We start from the raw sequence: 20,283 nt of genomic DNA, 5'->3' as shown, positions 1-20,283 counted from the left end.
TTATAGAATATTAAGTGTTAGCTTTGTTTAATTACCTTTATTTCAATTGTGTCACCTTATAATTTATATCACACAGATTATTTAAGGTAGAGCATTTCAATAAAGTAAAATACAAAAATGTAATATATGGCCATATATGTACTTATATTTTACATAGTATGACATATATCTATACATATATTTGACTTATCTGAGAACACAATATATGCCTGCAACATATATGTACATTTATATGTCCAAACATGTGAAAAAAAATTTTGGTTCCATCAATATATGATACCATATATCTGCATATATTACACTATAGTATTGGTTTCTCGCATATATGGACAACATTAATTATAAATATGTCACATACATATTTGCTTTCCACATATCTATACATATATTTGGCTTATCTGAGAACACAATATATGCCTGTAACATATGAACATTTATATGTCCAAACATGTGAAAAAAATATTTGGTGTCATCAATATATGATACTGCATACTGTATATTACAGTATAGTATTGGTTTCTCGCATATCTGGACAACATTAATTATAAATATGTGACATACATATTTGTTTTCCACATATTTAATAAATGTATGTAAACATACATGCATGTGATACTGATGCATTTTTAAAGCTGTGGCATATGGTTATGGTACTTTGTGGATGTATTTGTCAAAAATGACAAAGAAAACACTGCATTATTGTATTAAAAATGCTATATTATGAAGTCCTGTTAGTTTTGTGATCTAAAGACCCCCCCCCCCAGGATCACCATCAGACAGGTTTTTGCTTTTATACAGCAAGTAAAAATTATCTGGTCAGATCATCTTTAAATATGTAAGTGAGTGTTCAAGAAGATTTGAAATGTATGATCATTATGGGGAATCAACAGCTATTTTAATTACTTTGAACAAAAATGACTGCATTAGTTTACCATCATCAGAAAACTGCCAACTAAGTCTGTGTATATTAACAAACAGTGAAAAGTTGATACTGATTATTATTAATAATCACAAATCAATTACATTATTATTTTTATTTTATTTTTTTATTTTATTTGTGCAGGGATTGGTAAAGTTAATAAATAATTAAATAACCTAATGTTATTTTGTGGTTGCTTTTATATCTTTTAGTATAGTGTTTGTTTAGCGAATTTACACATTATTATTATTATTATTATTATTAAATCGTGTTAATGTATTGCTTTATTAATAATAAATAGTCAAAAGAACATAGAATTTCCTCCACTGCCTATTGAATGCGCCACACCCAGTCCAGTAGGAGGCGCTAATGACCCTTCAGTTGCCAACCGCCACTCAGGCCAAAAGCGCAGAAGAACAAAATAACCGGGAAAATCTGACAGGACTGAGAGAAGAGTATAACAGCACAGCGGGGTTTCAGAAGTAAGTTTAAAATATTTAATATATTTTGCACAAGTTTCTTGCTGTCTAGTTTGTTACAGCCTAATTAGTCATTACTGTTAGGGGAGGTTTGCAAGTTTTTGTCGTAGTAATCGTGTAGCTTGCGGTTTACTATGGTTTGATACTGCGGTAAAGTTGGTTTGATATTCAGACATTCGGACTTCCGGGGTCAATAACTTTCTTAGTAGACATGGCAGAAGTTTAATCTTAGCAATTTCTAATTACCAAGTGTCTTGCCTATAACCTACATTTTTCACAATCGCTTAAAATATCCTAGTATCGTTGTAATGTCCTACCTTGTTGCGAATGTCTGTTGAATATCCAACTGGGTGCTGAGAGAAGCCTAGGGACCGTCTACAAAGTGATATTTTTCTTCATTAAGTGCGACCACTTAATGATTGAAGCCGTTTTAATTACCTATATAGACCTATCAGAAACTATCAGCTTGATTTGTTATGTCTGCTAATGATGTTTAATGACATTTTTAGCAAGAACATTTACATTACAATGATATGTCGAATGCCTAGAGAATGGAAGATATAAAAATGTAGAAGAGTAGTTATTTGTAAGCAAGTCAAGTGTTACCTCAAGAACAAAGATAATCTCTGCATTTTACAACTCTTTATATGTTTCTGTTTGTCTCAAAATAAAGAGGAACTGTGTTGGTTTTCTTAATCATATGTTTCTTTTCAATAGGTTTGAAAGAAGAAGCCTGATTACCCTGAAATTTTCACTGGACCCTTAAGAAAATACTACAAGCCACATTTTGATGTTTTATTAAGTTCTAAATTTGCGGTTGTGAGTGTGGTAAAGAGCAGTTATATTATTAAAGCATGTAACGGTGTTCTCAATAAATGAACTTATGAATTTACTGTTTATGATTTTTGGGTGTATTTGTTTTATTACTTGTATTTCTAAAAAAAAAAAAAAGAAATTGTCACAGTTTCATAATTTTTGTGCATGTATTGATTTTTAACATTTTGCAAAACAGTCCCCGTCCATGGTACTGAACATCATGTTGTTCACACTTAAAATTGTAGACAAGCAAAACGTGTGGCATCAACCTGTATGTTTATTTGAAGTGAATGATACCCAAAGTAGTTTTCAACATGTTTAAGATGTGTATTTGAGAATTATTTGTAGTAAAGTTTGACTAGAAATGCAGTATGCATGTATTTAATGACACATGATACGGTTCAATAGCTTTTCAAACGTGGGATGCATGATCTTTATTGAACTCTAAAGAACATACTATATCTCTTCTATGTACAATTATTTATAGTACAATTTATAACAGCACATTTCTCTATGGAAAATCCCTATGCAAATACATTATTTTCAATAACTTTACAGATAAGGGGTTCACCCCTCAATACAAGGATGGGAATTAATCAATGTGCTCCAGGGAACATATTACAACTCTCAGATGTTCACTTTTTTGCTCACAAATGAATATTCATCACAGAACATTTCTCTATGGGAAATCCCTATGCAAATACATTATTTTCAATAACTTTACAGATAAGGGGTTCACCCCTCAATACAAGGATGGGAATTAATCAATGTGCTCCAGGGAACATATTACAACTCTCAGATGTTCACTTTTTTGCTCACAAATGAATATTCATCACAGAACATTTCTCTATGGGAAATCCCTATGCAAATACATTATTTTCAATAACTTTACAGATAAGGGGTTCACCGCTAAAAAACAACATGGGAATTCATCAATGTACTCCAGGGAACATATTACAACTCTAAGATGTTCACGTTTTTGCTCACAAATGAATATTCATCACAGAACATTTCTCTATGGGAAATCCCTATGCAAATACATTATTTTCAATAACTTTACAGATAAGGGGTTCACCACTCAATACAAGGATGGGAATTCATCAATGTACTCCAGGGAACATATTACAACTCTCAGATGTTCACTTTTTTGCTGACAAATGAATATTCATCACAGAACATTTCTCTATGGGAAATCCCAATGCAAATACATTATTTTCAATAACTTTACAGATAAGGAGTTCACTGCTAAAAAACAACATGGGAATTAATCAATGTACTCCAGGGAACATATTACAACTCTCAGATGTTCACTTTTTTGCTGACAAATGAATATTCATCACAGAACATTTCTCTATGGGAAATCCCTATGCAAATACATTATTTTCAATAACTTTACAGATAAGGGGTTCACCGCTCAATACAAGTATGGGAATTCATCAATGTGCTCCAGGGAACATATTACAACTCTCAGATGTTCACGTTTTTGCTCACAAATGAATATTCATCACAGAACATTTCTCTATGGGAAATCCCTATGCAAATACATTATTTTCAATAACTTTACAGATAAGGGGTTCACCGCTCAATACAAGTATGGGAATTCATCAATGTGCTCCAGGGAACATATTACAACTCTCAGATGTTCACTTTTTTGCTGACAAATGAATATTCATCACAGAACAATTCTCTATGGGAAATCCCAATGCAAATACATTATTTTCAATAACTTTACAGATAAGGAGTTCACCGCTAAAAAACAACATGGGAATTAATCAATGTACTCCAGGGAACATATTACAACTCTCAGATGTTCACTTTTTTGCTCACAAATGAATATTCATCACAGAACATTTCTCTATGGGAAATCCCTATGCAAATACATTATTTTCAATAACTTTACAGATAAGGGGTTCACCGCTCAATACAAGTATGGGAATTCATCAATGTGCTCCAGGGAACATATTACAACTCTCAGATGTTCACGTTTTTGCTCACAAATGAATATTCATCACAGAACATTTCTCTATGGGAAATCCCAATGCAAATACATTATTTTCAATAACTTTACAGATAAGGAGTTCACTGCTAAAAAACAACATGGGAATTAATCAATGTACTCCAGGGAACATATTACAACTCTCAGATGTTCACTTTTTTGCTGACAAATGAATATTCATCACAGAACATTTCTCTATGGGAAATCCCTATGCAAATACATTATTTTCAATAACTTTACAGATAAGGGGTTCACCCCTCAATACAAGGATGGGAATTAATCAATGTGCTCCAGGGAACATATTACAACTCTCAGATGTTCACTTTTTTGCTCACAAATGAATATTCATCACAGAACATTTCTCTATGGGAAATCCCTATGCAAATACATTATTTTCAATAACTTTACAGATAAGGGGTTCACCGCTAAAAAACAACATGGGAATTCATCAATGTACTCCAGGGAACATATTACAACTCTAAGATGTTCACGTTTTTGCTCACAAATGAATATTCATCACAGAACATTTCTCTATGGGAAATCCCTATGCAAATACATTATTTTCAATAACTTTACAGATAAGGGGTTCACCACTCAATACAAGGATGGGAATTCATCAATGTACTCCAGGGAACATATTACAACTCTCAGATGTTCACTTTTTTGCTGACAAATGAATATTCATCACAGAACATTTCTCTATGGGAAATCCCAATGCAAATACATTATTTTCAATAACTTTACAGATAAGGAGTTCACTGCTAAAAAACAACATGGGAATTAATCAATGTACTCCAGGGAACATATTACAACTCTCAGATGTTCACTTTTTTGCTGACAAATGAATATTCATCACAGAACATTTCTCTATGGGAAATCCCTATGCAAATACATTATTTTCAATAACTTTACAGATAAGGGGTTCACCGCTCAATACAAGTATGGGAATTCATCAATGTGCTCCAGGGAACATATTACAACTCTCAGATGTTCACGTTTTTGCTCACAAATGAATATTCATCACAGAACATTTCTCTATGGGAAATCCCTATGCAAATACATTATTTTCAATAACTTTACAGATAAGGGGTTCACCGCTCAATACAAGTATGGGAATTCATCAATGTGCTCCAGGGAACATATTACAACTCTCAGATGTTCACTTTTTTGCTGACAAATGAATATTCATCACAGAACAATTCTCTATGGGAAATCCCAATGCAAATACATTATTTTCAATAACTTTACAGATAAGGAGTTCACCGCTAAAAAACAACATGGGAATTAATCAATGTACTCCAGGGAACATATTACAACTCTCAGATGTTCACTTTTTTGCTCACAAATGAATATTCATCACAGAACATTTCTCTATGGGAAATCCCTATGCAAATACATTATTTTCAATAACTTTACAGATAAGGGGTTCACCGCTCAATACAAGTATGGGAATTCATCAATGTGCTCCAGGGAACATATTACAACTCTCAGATGTTCACGTTTTTGCTCACAAATGAATATTCATCACAGAACATTTCTCTATGGGAAATCCCAATGCAAATACATTATTTTCAATAACTTTACAGATAAGGAGTTCACTGCTAAAAAACAACATGGGAATTAATCAATGTACTCCAGGGAACATATTACAACTCTCAGATGTTCACTTTTTTGCTGACAAATGAATATTCATCACAGAACATTTCTCTATGGGAAATCCCTATGCAAATACATTATTTTCAATAACTTTACAGATAAGGAGTTCACCGCTCAATACAAGTATGGGAATTCATCAATGTGCTCCAGGGAACATATTACAACTCTCAGATGTTCACGTTTTTGCTCACAAATGAATATTCATCACAGAACATTTCTCTATGGGAAATCCCAATGCAAATACATTATTTTCAATAACTTTACAGATAAGGAGTTCACTGCTAAAAAACAACATGGGAATTAATCAATGTACTCCAGGGAACATATTACAACTCTCAGATGTTCACTTTTTTGCTGACAAATGAATATTCATCACAGAACATTTCTCTATGGGAAATCCCTATGCAAATACATTATTTTCAATAACTTTACAGATAAGGAGTTCACCGCTAAAAAACAACATGGGAATTAATCAATGTACTCCAGGGAACATATTACAACTCTCAGATGTTCACTTTTTTGCTCACAAATGAATATTCATCACAGAACATTTCTCTATGGGAAATCCCTATGCAAATACATTATTTTCAATAACTGTACAGATAAGGGGTTCACCACTTAATACAAGGATGGGAATTCATCAATGTGCTCCAGAGAACATATTACAACTCTCAGAGGTTCACTTATTTGCTCACAACTGAATATTCATCACAGAACATTTCTCTATGGGAAATCCCTATGCAAATACATTCTTTTCAATAACTTTACAGATAAGGGGTTCACCGCTAAAAAACAACATGGGAATTAATCAATGTGCTCCTGGGAACATATTACAACTCTCAGATGTTCACTTTTTTGCTCACAAATGAATATTCATCACAGAACATTTCTCTATGGGAAATCCCTATGCAAATACATTATTTTCAATAACTGTACAGATAAGGGGTTCACCACTTAATACAAGGATGGGAATTCATCAATGTGCTCCAGAGAACATATTACAACTCTCAGAGGTTCACTTATTTGCTCACAACTGAATATTCATCACAGAACATTTCTCTATGGGAAATCCCTATGCAAATACATTATTTTCAATAACTTTACAGATAAGGGGTTCACCACTCAATACAAGTATGGGAATTCATCAATGTGCTCCAGGGAACATATTACAACTCTCAGATGTTCACGTTTTTGCTCACAAATGAATATTCATCACAGAACATTTCTCTATGGGAAATCCCTATGCAAATACATTATTTTCAATAACTTTACAGATAAGGGGTTCACCGCTAAAAAACAACATGGGAATTAATCTATGTACTCCAGGGAACATATTACAACTCTCAGATGTTCACTTATTTGCTCACAAATAAATATTCATCACAGAACATTTCTCTATGGGAAATCCCTATGCAAATACATTATTTTCAATAACTTTACAGATAAGGGGTTCACCGCTCAATACAAGTATGGGAATAAATCAATGTGCTCCAGGGAACATATTACAACTCTCAGATGTTCACGTTTTTGCTCACAAATGAATATTCATCACAGAACATTTCTCTATGGGAAATCCCTATGCAAATACATTATTTTCAATAACTTTACAGATAAGGGGTTCACCACTCAATACAAGGATGGGAATTCATCAATGTACTCCAGGGAACATATTACAGCTCTCAGATGTTCACTTTTTTGCTCACAAATGAATATTCATCACAGAACATTTCTCTATGGGAAATCCCAATGCAAATACATTATTTTCAATAACTTTACAGATAAGGAGTTCACCGCTAAAAAACAACATGGGAATTAATCAATGTACTCCAGGGAACATATTACAACTCTCAGATGTTCACTTTTTTGCTCACAAATGAATATTCATCACAGAACATTTCTCTATGGGAAATCCCTATGTAAATACATTATTTTCAAGAACTTTACAGATAAGGGGTTCACCACTCAATACAAGGATGGGAATTCATCAATGTACTCCAGGGAACATATTACAACTCTCAGATGTTCACTTTTTTGCTGACAAATGAATATTCATCACAGAACATTTCTCTATGGGAAATCCCAATGCAAATACATTATTTTCAATAACTTTACAGATAAGGAGTTCACTGCTAAAAAACAACATGGGAATTAATCAATGTACTCCAGGGAACATATTACAACTCTCAGATGTTCACTTTTTTGCTCACAAATGAATATTCATCACAGAACATTTCTCTATGGGAAATCCCAATGCAAATACATTATTTTCAATAACTTTACAGATAAGGAGTTCACTGCTAAAAAACAACATGGGAATTAATCAATGTACTCCAGGGAACATATTACAACTCTCAGATGTTCACTTTTTTGCTCACAAATGAATATTCATCACAGAACATTTCTCTATGGGAAATCCCTATGCAAATACATTATTTTCAATAACTTTACAGATAAGGGGTTCACCACTCAATACAAGGATGGGAATTCATCAATGTACTCCAGGGAACACATTACAACTCTCAGATGTTCACTTTTTTGCTGACAAATGAATATTCATCACAGAACATTTCTCTATGGGAAATCCCAATGCAAATACATTATTTTCAATAACTTTACATATAAGGAGTTCACTGCTAAAAAACAACATGGGAATTAATCAATGTACTCCAGGGAACATATTACAACTCTCAGATGTTCACTTTTTTGCTGACAAATGAATATTCATCACAGAACATTTCTCTATGGGAAATCCCAATGCAAATACATTATTTTCAATAACTTTACAGATAAGGGGTTCACCACTCAATACAAGGATGGGAATTCATCAATGTGCTCCAGGGAACATATTACAACTCTCAGATGTTCACGTTTTTGCTCACAAATGAATATTCATCACAGAACATTTCTCTATGGGAAATCCCAATGCAAATACATTATTTTCAATAACTTTACAGATAAGGGGTTCACCACTCAATACAAGGATGGGAATTCATCAATGTACTCCAGGGAACATATTACAACTCTCAGATGTTCACTTTTTTGCTCACAAATGAATATTCATCACAGAACATTTCTCTATGGGAAATCCCAATGCAAATACATTATTTTCAATAACTTTACAGATAAGGGGTTCACCACTCAATACAAGGATGGGAATTCATCAATGTACTCCAGGGAACATATTACAACTCTCAGATGTTCACTTTTTTGCTGACAAATGAATATTCATCACAGAACATTTCTCTATGGGAAATCCCAATGCAAATACATTATTTTCAATAACTTTACAGATAAGGGGTTCACCACTCAATACAAGGATGGGAATTCATCAATGTACTCCAGGGAACATATTACAACTCTCAGATGTTCACTTTTTTGCTCACAAATGAATATTCATCACAGAACATTTCTCTATGGGAAATCCCTATGCAAATACATTATTTTCAATAACTTTACAGATAAGGAGTTCACTGCTAAAAAACAACATGGGAATTAATCAATGTACTCCAGGGAACATATTACAACTCTCAGATGTTCACTTTTTTGCTCACAAATGAATATTCATCACAGAACATTTCTCTATGGGAAATCCCTATGCAAATACATTATTTTCAATAACTGTACAGATAAGGGGTTCACCACTTAATACAAGGATGGGAATTCATCAATGTGCTCCAGAGAACATATTACAACTCTCAGAGGTTCACTTATTTGCTCACAACTGAATATTCATCACAGAACATTTCTCTATGGGAAATCCCTATGCAAATACATTCTTTTCAATAACTTTACAGATAAGGGGTTCACCGCTAAAAAACAACATGGGAATTAATCAATGTGCTCCTGGGAACATATTACAACTCTTAGATGTTTACTTATTTGCTCACAATTGAATATTTATCACAACATATTTCTCTATGGGAAATCCCTATGCAACTCATTTTTTCCAATAGCTTTGGAAACAAGGGGCTTACTGTTTAGAAGCATTTATCATTGTACTCCAAAGAAAATATTACAACTCAAAAATGCACAATTATATGTCAAATTTTTAATAACACAGTTCTCTATGTGATTCTTTATTGCAAAATCATTTTGCTCAATAGCTCTTAAGAACAATAATCTGCTTTTCTTAAACTAGTTGGGAAATGTTGATTAGACCATCAATAACATATTACAAGTTTAAAATGTACAATTATTTGTTTAACATATCCAATTTATAATACCACAGGTCTCTATGGGATTCTTCAATGCAAAATCATTTTGCTTAATAGCTCTTAAGAACAATAACCTGCTACTCTAAAACAAGATGGAAAATGCTTATTGGACCCTTAAGAACATAATACAAGTTTAAAATGTACATTTATTTCCTTAGAATTCATTATTTATGACAGCACATTTCTCTATAGGAATTCTCTATGCAACATCATTTTCTTTACTAGTTCTTAAGAACAGGAACATGGTTTTCCAAAGCAAGATGTGTTTTGGACCCTGAAGAATATATTACAACTTTTAAATGTACAATTATTTGCCTCAGTTGTTTCATTTCTTATACAAATCAAAGGATCTCAACACAGTCTTAATGCAGTCCAAGATAACATGAGGAATTAGCTGACTGGTGCTTTAGGCCACCAAGTCATGGTGGTCACCACTGTATTTTGCAATATTTATTTACAATGTCAAACACCTTTTCCCATGGCAGTTTGTTTTCCATGACTTCTCGGGCTTGATCTTTGTTACTCTAATATCAGGCATACCTCTTCAGATTCAGTGGCGTGTTTACCATTTTGGGGGCCCTTAGCAAAGTCCAAGAACCAGGCCCCCCCATGCCCCAGCATTGCCCAAGGTTTTTCATTTGAATTGCACAACAATAACAATATTCAGTATATAGAATTAAGTGAGATATATATAAACCAGTTTTTTTTATTTTACACTGTTTAAAATAACACTAAATTGTTACAGTTTGGTATGACAAAAATTCTTGGCTTAAAAAAACGTCACGCCCCTCTCAGATATATATATCTTTTGCTTGCAAATGTTTTATAGGATATATTTAAAACAATGTAATTAATACTGCAACTTCAGTGTCTGACATCTTACTAAAAAAACTAAATGAGGGAAAAGAGGAAGCATTAGATTAAGATTCATACTGATCTAATAAACTGAACTAACAAACACCAGCAATATTGTAAGTTGGTTTTTGCTTGAATTTATGGATGGGAATCACATAACTCTCATGTTCATGTAGCAAAAACAAACTTACTGTGAGATACAACAAGCATATAGACTAGACATAGACTAAAGATGAGATTTTAATGACAATGATGAGATACAGTACAGAATATGATTTATGTATTTTCGACGTGATTTAAACCCCTGCGTGGTGTCTTTATCATGTTTATACCTGTACGAGCGAGCGTGGAACAAAAGATGCGTGTCGCTGATCAAACCAAACCACCAATAACAGGTGTGAAGCCCAAAGTCTTTAAAGTAAACTTGACCATCGAGTGAATGTTGTGCAGTTACAAGAGCACAGAGAGAGTTGATCGAGTGCTCATTCCAGCACTTGTGTGGCTGCATTTGTGCGCGCTGAGCAGAAGTGCGCTTTCCCAAAGAGTTTCGCTCATGAAGTAGGCAATATGTGCCCTCGCGAGGATGCGCGCATATATTATTCTGCGTGCATACTCGCACATCTCACACTTGCGCGTGCTTTATCCGTACCTTAGATTTCCGTCTGAATAAACGTAACATACTTTCCCACACCTTGTGGCCAGTAGGGGGCCCCCCAAGCCCGCGAGGCCCCATGCAATTGCGTGGTTTGCGTGGTGGGTAAACACGACACTGTTCAGATTTAGTTAAATTTCTTTATCATACTACTTCAAAAGGGAAAGGGTGCAATGTAGGTGTCAAAAGTAAGTTTAGAATTTCTGGACAAAGGTACAGATTGTTTTCACTTGACATTGGCTTGTATGACTGTCGTTCCAGGATCTCTTCAAACAACTGAACAAAAATGCTGTTAAAGGTTATTGATTTGCTTTTAAGTTATCCGCCTTTGGTTTTTCAAATGAGGCATTCACATAAATGCATACTTGGACACTTTTTATATTATGGTTAATCAACAGGACAGTTCACACAGCAGGGATTGGCATTGGAATTGCCTGATATGAGTTGAGCAGAGCTGCAGTACAGTGTATTGCCTGTAAATATATTATTTTCTATATATATTATTTTCCAGCAAATTATATTCTTTGTACAGATCAGTGTTGGGCAGAAAATATAATATTTTACCCATTACTAGTTACTACTTTCAAAAATAAAATGATTACTTATTACTGCAGCCAACCGTAATTAGTTACAATACTGGTTACCATGGAAAATAATATTATTACTGAAACTCGTTACTAGTAACTTGTTACTGCCCAACACTGGTCCACATAAGAAGTAATGTTTCCCTTATTAAACACTAAGAAAACAATTTGCAGCATTACACATTTCTATTCTGCTTCTATTTTGTAGATTTGCAAATGGATGTACTTAATGCAGGGAAACCCACATCAAACAAAATCAATATTCACTCAAAAAAATAAAATGTTGGGTTTAATTAAAAATATTATGTCAACAGGTTCCACGCAATTTGTTTAAGTAATCTAAAAAAAAAATTTAGTTAATTTTACAAAAGATATTTAAGTAAACTTAACAAACCTTAGTAGAGTCAACAAACAAAAATATATTTATTTGTACATGAAAAATGCAATTGATCACAATTTTTTTTTATAATGCCATTTTTAGTGATGGGCGATTTCGAAGCACGCTTCATAAGGCTTCGAAACATTTACAAATCTTCGGGGCTTGTTTCAAACTGGCAAACGTCATGTGATTTTAGCAAACGAGGCTTCATTACGTCATAACTGTTTTGAAACGTTTCGAAAATCCGACAATTCACCACTAGGGGGAGCTACATACAAATGACCAGGGTAGGTGAACTAGGGTCAATTTTATTATACAAGTTCATAAAACATTCATCCTTCTGACTAATAACACCATTTTGTCTCCTTTTTGGTTTATAAACAGATTTAATGACAAAAATTTGCATAATTAAAAAGGGAGTTCATAAGTTTTAATGATTTGTTTGCCATAAATAAAACAAAAAACACAGAATACACTTTTAATTATGTCTTAATTAAATTAAATAATTTATTTTTCTTAAAAACATTTTTTTAGAACAATCTCGCTATTATTTTGTAAAAAGTGCAAAATGTTTGGACAGATCTTGCTGCTTTTACATTTTGCATATTTTGACCAGCAGGTGTCGTCAGCGTGTATGGTGTTTTGAAGGCTTCGAAAAACTGAATCAATTTGGGAACCAATGGATTCAATTGATTTGAAGCTTCAAAAAGCTTAATTTCTCCCATTACTAGCCATTTAATAAACTCCATCCTCTTTCATTAGGGTTTAATAAGTCCATAACATCAATCAATCAGAATGCAGCTGCTCAAAACTACTCATCAAATAAACCTATTTTAATTACAGTTATTGATGGTCGTTTTCGAAGCACTGCTTCATGAGGCTTCGAAACATTTACGAATCTTTTGTTTCGAATCAGTGGTTCAGAGCTTGTTTCAAACTGGCCCAAGTCACGTGATTTTAGCAAACGAGGCTTCATTGCGTCATAACTGTTTCGAAACGTTTCGAAAATCCGATGGTTCACCACTAGGGAGAGTTGATCACATGACCAGTGTCTAATATGTTTAGGTGAACTCGAGTCAGTTTTACTATGAAAGTTCATAAAACATTTATCCTTCTGACTAATAACACTGCCATTTTGTCTGCTTTTTGTTTATAGACAGATTTAATGACAAAAAATGTGCATAATTAAAAGGGTATTTAGATTTAATGATTTGTTTGCCCTAAATAAAACTAAAAACACATAATAGACATTTAACTATGTCTTAATTAAGTTAAATATTTTTTTAACATATTTTAATACAAATCTTGCTATTATTTTGTTAAAAAAGTGTAAAATGTTTGGACATATCTGCGGTTACAATACTTTGACCAGCAGGGGTCGGCAGCGTGTGTGGTGTTTTGAACTGCTTTGAAAAACTGAATCAATTATGAAACAACTGTGCAAATGATTAAAAGCTTCGAACACCTTCATTTCTCCCATTACTAGGTTCAATTGATTCAAAGCTTCATTTCTCCCATCACTTATTACAGTTTGTCATACACATCAAAACTAATTTGAAATGTAAAATTATATTTCAAACCGTTTGTTTGTTTGCTTGCTTGTTTGTTTGTTTGTTTGTTTGTTTGTTTGTTTGTTTGTTCAACAAACATCCTAGAAACAAATGTATTGCCTAATATATGGCTATTTATTACTCACATACTTATCTAATGGTGCTACACTTCTGCAAGATGGTGCCAGAACAACAATTACCCACAATATACTGCAAAATCTTCAGCCAATGGGATGTATTGGTTACTTAACTTAATCTGTTACAATGTTATGTTGGCTAAACAAATAATTTCAAAGTAAAGCTGACAAGACACACTTTTTTGTTGGATGGACTAGATTCAATTAAGATATATTATAAATATAAAAAATTTTACCGGCGTTTTGCCAGTTTTTACAATTCATTGCATTGTGGGTGCAATAACCCCTGCTGCACTCTTTCACTTTTGCCACTCTATCGCCATCTCTGTTTGAAACCTAAAATTACAACTTGTTGCAGTTATTTTCTAAACATGGATGGTAATTTCAAACTTCTAAACTGCTGTGAGAACAAGATACAAGTGCTCAACTATTTTAGCATTCACACACGTTATTTAGTAGAAAGATATTATTTTTTCACCAATTTTGTTACATTAAATCAACAGTTTGTGTTTGTTTTAGATTCATTTGAAGTCACCATTATCGCGATTACTGTTTCCTTTAGTTAGGCATTTGTCCCTTGACTCTTACTGAACTGATTCTTCTCTTTCAGTAATTGCAACAGTGTATTATTAAGACTGCTTGCTAGCTGGTGGAGGAAAAAAATGTTGTACATTAATCAAAAAGCCATGGCATGAAAATCTGATTTTTTTCCTGTTAAGTGTTATAATTTGGGTCCAAATACTTCTCTCAATCAAGAAAATACGAAAAAGATCAACCCAGAAAATTAGTTTTTTTAAACCATTCTTTTTGCTTCGCAAATTGATTCAGCTTTTCGAAGCATTCCAAACACCATGCATGCTGGTGACACCTGCTGGTCAAAATAGTGTGAAAGCAGCAAGATCTGTCCAAACATTTTACACGTTTTACAAAATAATAGCAAGATTCTTCTAAAAATATGTTTTTAAGAAAAATAAATTATTTAATTTACTTAAGACTTTACTTAAGAATTTACTTTGTTTTTAGTTTTATCTATGGCAAACAAACCATTAAACAAACTCCCTTTTTAATTATGCACACTTTTGTCATTAAATCTGTCTATAAACAAAAAGTAGACAAATGGTAGTGTTATTAGTCAGAAGGATGAATGTTTATGAACTTTTATAATAAAACGGACCCGAGTTCACCTACACTGTTCATTAGTGATCAACTCCCCCTAGTGGTGAATTGTCGGATTTTCAAAACGTTTCGAAACAGTTATGACGTAATGAAGCCTAGTTTGCTAAAATCACGTGACTGGCCAGTTTGAAGCAAGCTCCGAACCAATGATTCGAATCAAAAGATTCGTAAATGTTTCAAAGCCTCGTGAAGTGTGCTTCGAAATCGCCCATCACTACTGTGCTGTGGTTGGATAGTGCAGTTTAACGGGGTGGTATTATTATAATAAGATGTCCCTATGACATCATAAGGAGAACCAAATTTCAATTATCTAATTTTTCATGTATTTGCAGAGAATGGTTTACCAAAACTGTTACTGGGTTGATCTTTTTAACATTTTCTAAGTTGATAGAAGCACTGGGAACCCAATTATAGCACTAACACAAGATCAAGATTTAGCTTCCAGACTAAAGAATTCCATAGTTTTAGGAATTTGAAAGTGCATATCACATTCCCCCCCCCCCCCACACACACACACACACTCAAGGGGGGGGGGGTGACAGTGAAAGGGTTAAACATGGAAAAAGTCAGATTGTCATGTCAGGCCCTTTAAACATGAAATGAGAAAAGAAGAATAAAGCATATAAAGTAGATACTCTATAAATGACACTTTATTGAATAAGACTGATGTAATGCGTTTTGTTTTGTGTTTGTTTCTATTGTTTACCTATTTCCTTAAAGCCACTTTCTATTTTGTGTAGCTCAACAATCTTTTGCTGACAGTCTTTGGTTTTACCCATTGTGATAAATGAATTTGTTACATCATATTTATTCTCCTGTGTAACTGGAAGATATGACTGTTGGGCAACATCATGTTTCTAGTCACCTTGATGTGCTAAGAAAATGTTTATATCAATGGGAATATACTTCAGAAATATTTTACTGATAAAAATTTCTGGGGGGGGGGTAATTGTATCCAGTGTGTATTAGAGAAAACCATTTATTTCTTAGTGTAATTCCCCCCACACTTTTTCCCACAATTGTTTAACATCATATTTTTTATCATATATTTATTCAAACTCAAAATGAGAAACATTGTGGGTTTATTTTCACAGCTTTCTTTGCTCATATTTACCAGGGGGGGGGGGTAATATTTTTGTTCACAACTGGTACCTTAAAGGTACACATCTCTAATAAAATGGTACATGGGACCTTTTTTTCTGGGTGTGTAAATCTTCACATTGTCTTGGCCTGCATTAAGACTGTGTTTAAGTCCTTTGATTTATATTAGAAATGAAACATCTGAGGCAATATAATACAATATATTTTTGATACCTTGTTTATTTAAAATGTTTTTCATTGAATAATCTTGTCATTTTAAACTTGTAATGTGTTCTTTGGAGTACAGTAAGCCCCTTGTTTATAAAGCTATTAAATAAATAGCTGTGTAGAGAATTCCCATAGATAAAATGTGCTGTGATAAATAATCAATTCTAAGCAAATAATTGTACATTTGAGAGTTGTATGTTCTTTGAAGTACAATGCTGATTTCCTTTCATGCTTTTGACCAGTGAACCCATTGTTTTTAAAGTTATTGGAAAAATAGAGTTGCATAGAGAATTCCCATGAAGAAATGTGCTGTCATAAGTAATCAATTTAAGCAAATAATTTTATTTATAAAAGTTGTAATATTTTTTTTGGAGTACAATGCTGATTTCCCATCATGTTTTTGAGCAGTGACCATACTGTTTCTAAAGCTATAGGAAAAAATAGAGTTGCATACAGAACTCCTACAGAAAACTGTGTTATTATAAATTGGACATATTAAGCAAATCAGGGCCGGCCCTGGCCAATTTGCTGCCCTAGGCAAGATTTCACCTGGTGCCCTTTAGAATCACAGAACCACAATTGTGTTCCAATCATTTTGTTCATAAACTTACACAGAAACAAACTGCACAGCTTTGTCTTGTTTTTCTTTATTTTGAAAATATTTTGGAAACACCCACAAACACACGCACACGAAAACATACACACAATACCCTGTTACTCAGGCATTTGATCTTGACATTGTTAAAATCTTATATAGATCTTTTTTACATGTTTTAACACTGTACATTTAACTTAAAATATTTAATTGTGTACAAGAAAACAGCTCTTATTAATGAATTATTAGTAGCATGTTGTAGTGTCTCGGGAGATTGTGCTCATTGTTAAATAGCTTTGTGGCTATACACTGAATTCAGCGAACGTCAAGAACATGAAAAAAACAATAAGGCCAAGACGCGGGATTTAAATTACGTTACACGGACCATGTATAAATTTCAATGTTTCTGGACAGAAATACCAACTTTGTCTGGTATTAATAAGCTGCACATTGGAGTGCTGGCTGCTCCCCGCGGTGCTGAAGACGCGTGATGGCACATTTACACAGATATCTACGTGCAATATATTGGAAAGCGGAGGAGTCATTAGTTGGGTTAGTAAAATAACGAAATTACAGGTTTTAAATAGAAGAAAAAAGTTTTTTTTGTAAAGAGATATTTTTTTAAAAGTTTAAAAGTGCAGAACTCTTCTCAAGGGGAAGAAAGCTATAATTTTCCCCTTACGTGCAACCTATCGGAAAGCGCAGATGAGTTAGTTGGGTTAGTAAAATAATAAAATTATAGATTTAAGTACAAAATAGTATTTATATAAAGAGAAATATTGAAATAAAAAGTGCAGAACTCTTCTTAAGTGGAAGTAATAAAGTAAATAGTAAAATAGTTTCCAATAGGTTGCACGTAAATATCTGTGCTGCCACCAGTACTCCGTCTGAACGCGTCTTCAGCACCGCGGCCAGCACTCCAATGCGCAGCTTATTAATACCAAACAAAGTGAACAAGTTGGTATTTCTGTGCAGAAACATTGGAATTTAAACATGGTCTGTGTAACATTATGTAAATTCCGCGTCTCTGTCTGATTGTTGTTTCCGTTTTCTTGTTCTTGACGTTCGCTGAAAACTGGGTTTATATTTTAAACTGCCGCTTCAGTGCAGTATAGCCACAGAGCTATTTAACAAGCCCGATCTTCCGAGATACTATCCCAGCAAACACAGAACGTTCCCCTAACGTTAGTTTTTGGTTATATTTTGGTTATTTTTTTGGGAACCAAAAAAATAACGTTCTGGGAACGTTATTTTTAGGTTTTATTTTTTGCAACCATAAAATAACGTTAGGGTGGTTATTTTTAAATAACCTAAAAATAACTTATACAGAACGTTATTTTTTGGTTATTTTTTTGGAACCATAAAATAACGTTCCCATAACGTTGCAGGGTGGTTATTTTTAAAATAACCTAAAAATAACTTATACAGAACGTTATATTTTGGTTATTTTTTGGTTATTTTTTTGGAACCATAAAATAACGTTCCCATAACGTTGCAGGGTGGTTATTTTTAAAATAACCTAAAAATAACTTATACAGAACGTTATTTTTTGGTTATTTTTTGGTTATGTTTGGAACCATAAAATAACGTTCTCATAACGTTGCAGGGTGGTTATTTTTAAATAACCTAAAAATAACTTATACAGAACGTTATTTTTTGGTTATTTTTTGGTTATTTTCTGGAACCATAAAATAACCTAAAAATAACTTATACAGAACGTTCTCTAATGGTTATTTTTTGGTTATGTTTTTTTTTTTTAGGAAATGAAGTGAATGCATAATTAAACCCATTATTCCTTTAGTGTGCACGTCTAATATGCGCGTGCTTGTCTGCACGAGCTTACCGCCTTCTTCACGAGTACCCGCTTTATCTTGTGCTCAGGAAAAGTCGTTAATTTAAAAAATAACGGTCCTTTCGTTTTTACCTCAGAGACTAACATTACTTTAGCGGTTCTTTTGTCTCTTTCTTGTTTTAGTAACTTAAATATGTGAGAAGAAATATGTATACGAGTGATTTCCAATCGATTTGAGGAGAATTTGAGAAGACAATGATGTTAGAAACTTTTTATTGTTGTAAAAACGGATAGCCGACTAACTGTGGTAAGATCTTTTAACCTAAAGTGACTGATTTATTTGTCATTGCGTTTTTACTTCAGAGTATAACATTCTAGCGATTTCTTTTTTGTTTCTTCATTAGTAGCTTAAATATGTGAAAACGAAAATATATTTTAATTATTTCCATGAAGAGAATATGAAGTTAGAAGCTTTTGATTATTGTAAAAACTGAGAGAGAGATGCTGATTGTTGTTACTTAATAATGGAGAGGCGGCTGCTGTAAGGTCTGTTAAACTAAAGTGAATTAAATGTTTATATATTTTCAATAAATATCTGTTTTAAGTCTTCTTTATTGTGTTGAAGTCACTGGTTATTTATATATTTGATAAAATAGAATGTTTTCTAAATACATAATATGTGATGTGTTGAGGTATTTTTATATAAAATAACCTGTGTTATATAATGGTATAATATTTTAATAGACATTTTTTCCAGTAATAGCATAATTTAATTATTATAGATTTTGTATTAAATAAATTATTTTATTCCTCCTTATATGGAAATGTGTTTTACTTATTTTAGATAGATATGATAGATAAAAACACAGCATGGGATGTACTAATAGACGTGCCGTACTTTTGTAAGCCTTCACTTCTTCACTGAGGCTGAAGTCTTGAGCTCTGCGCGCTCTGTCAGTGCGTGCACGTAGCCACGGCAACGCGCCCTCGCGCCCTGGTGAGATAATTTTTACTCCATGTCAACTGTGCATTTTCCAAGGTTTGTTTTTGGTTAGCCAGGAAAGTTTTCTTTACAGAAATAGAACGTTATTTTTTAGGTTATTTTAACTTTTTCCTAACGTTATTGTAACGTTTTCCTAACGTGTTAGGGGAACGTTTTGAGAACCAAAAACTAA

The 20,283-nt window shown here is 33.2% G+C and overlaps 1 long non-coding RNA gene across 1 annotated transcript in view; it reads left to right on the top strand.

Moving 5' to 3' along the window:
- The first annotated feature begins 536 nt into the window (after positions 1–536).
- LOC129432191 (uncharacterized) overlaps positions 537–20,283 on the top strand; it is a 29,505-nt gene continuing 9,758 nt past the window's right edge. The window contains exon 1 of the long non-coding RNA XR_012369918.1: positions 537–1,401. This is a non-coding gene — a long non-coding RNA (uncharacterized lncRNA). The remainder of the gene's footprint in view (positions 1,402–20,283) is intronic.

This window comes from Misgurnus anguillicaudatus, chromosome 6, assembly GCF_027580225.2.
Source record: "Misgurnus anguillicaudatus chromosome 6, ASM2758022v2, whole genome shotgun sequence".
Lineage (NCBI taxonomy): Eukaryota > Metazoa > Chordata > Actinopteri > Cypriniformes > Cobitidae > Misgurnus > Misgurnus anguillicaudatus.
Note: the sequence above shows the minus strand (reverse complement) of the source record. Positions and strands in the feature narration are given on the sequence as shown.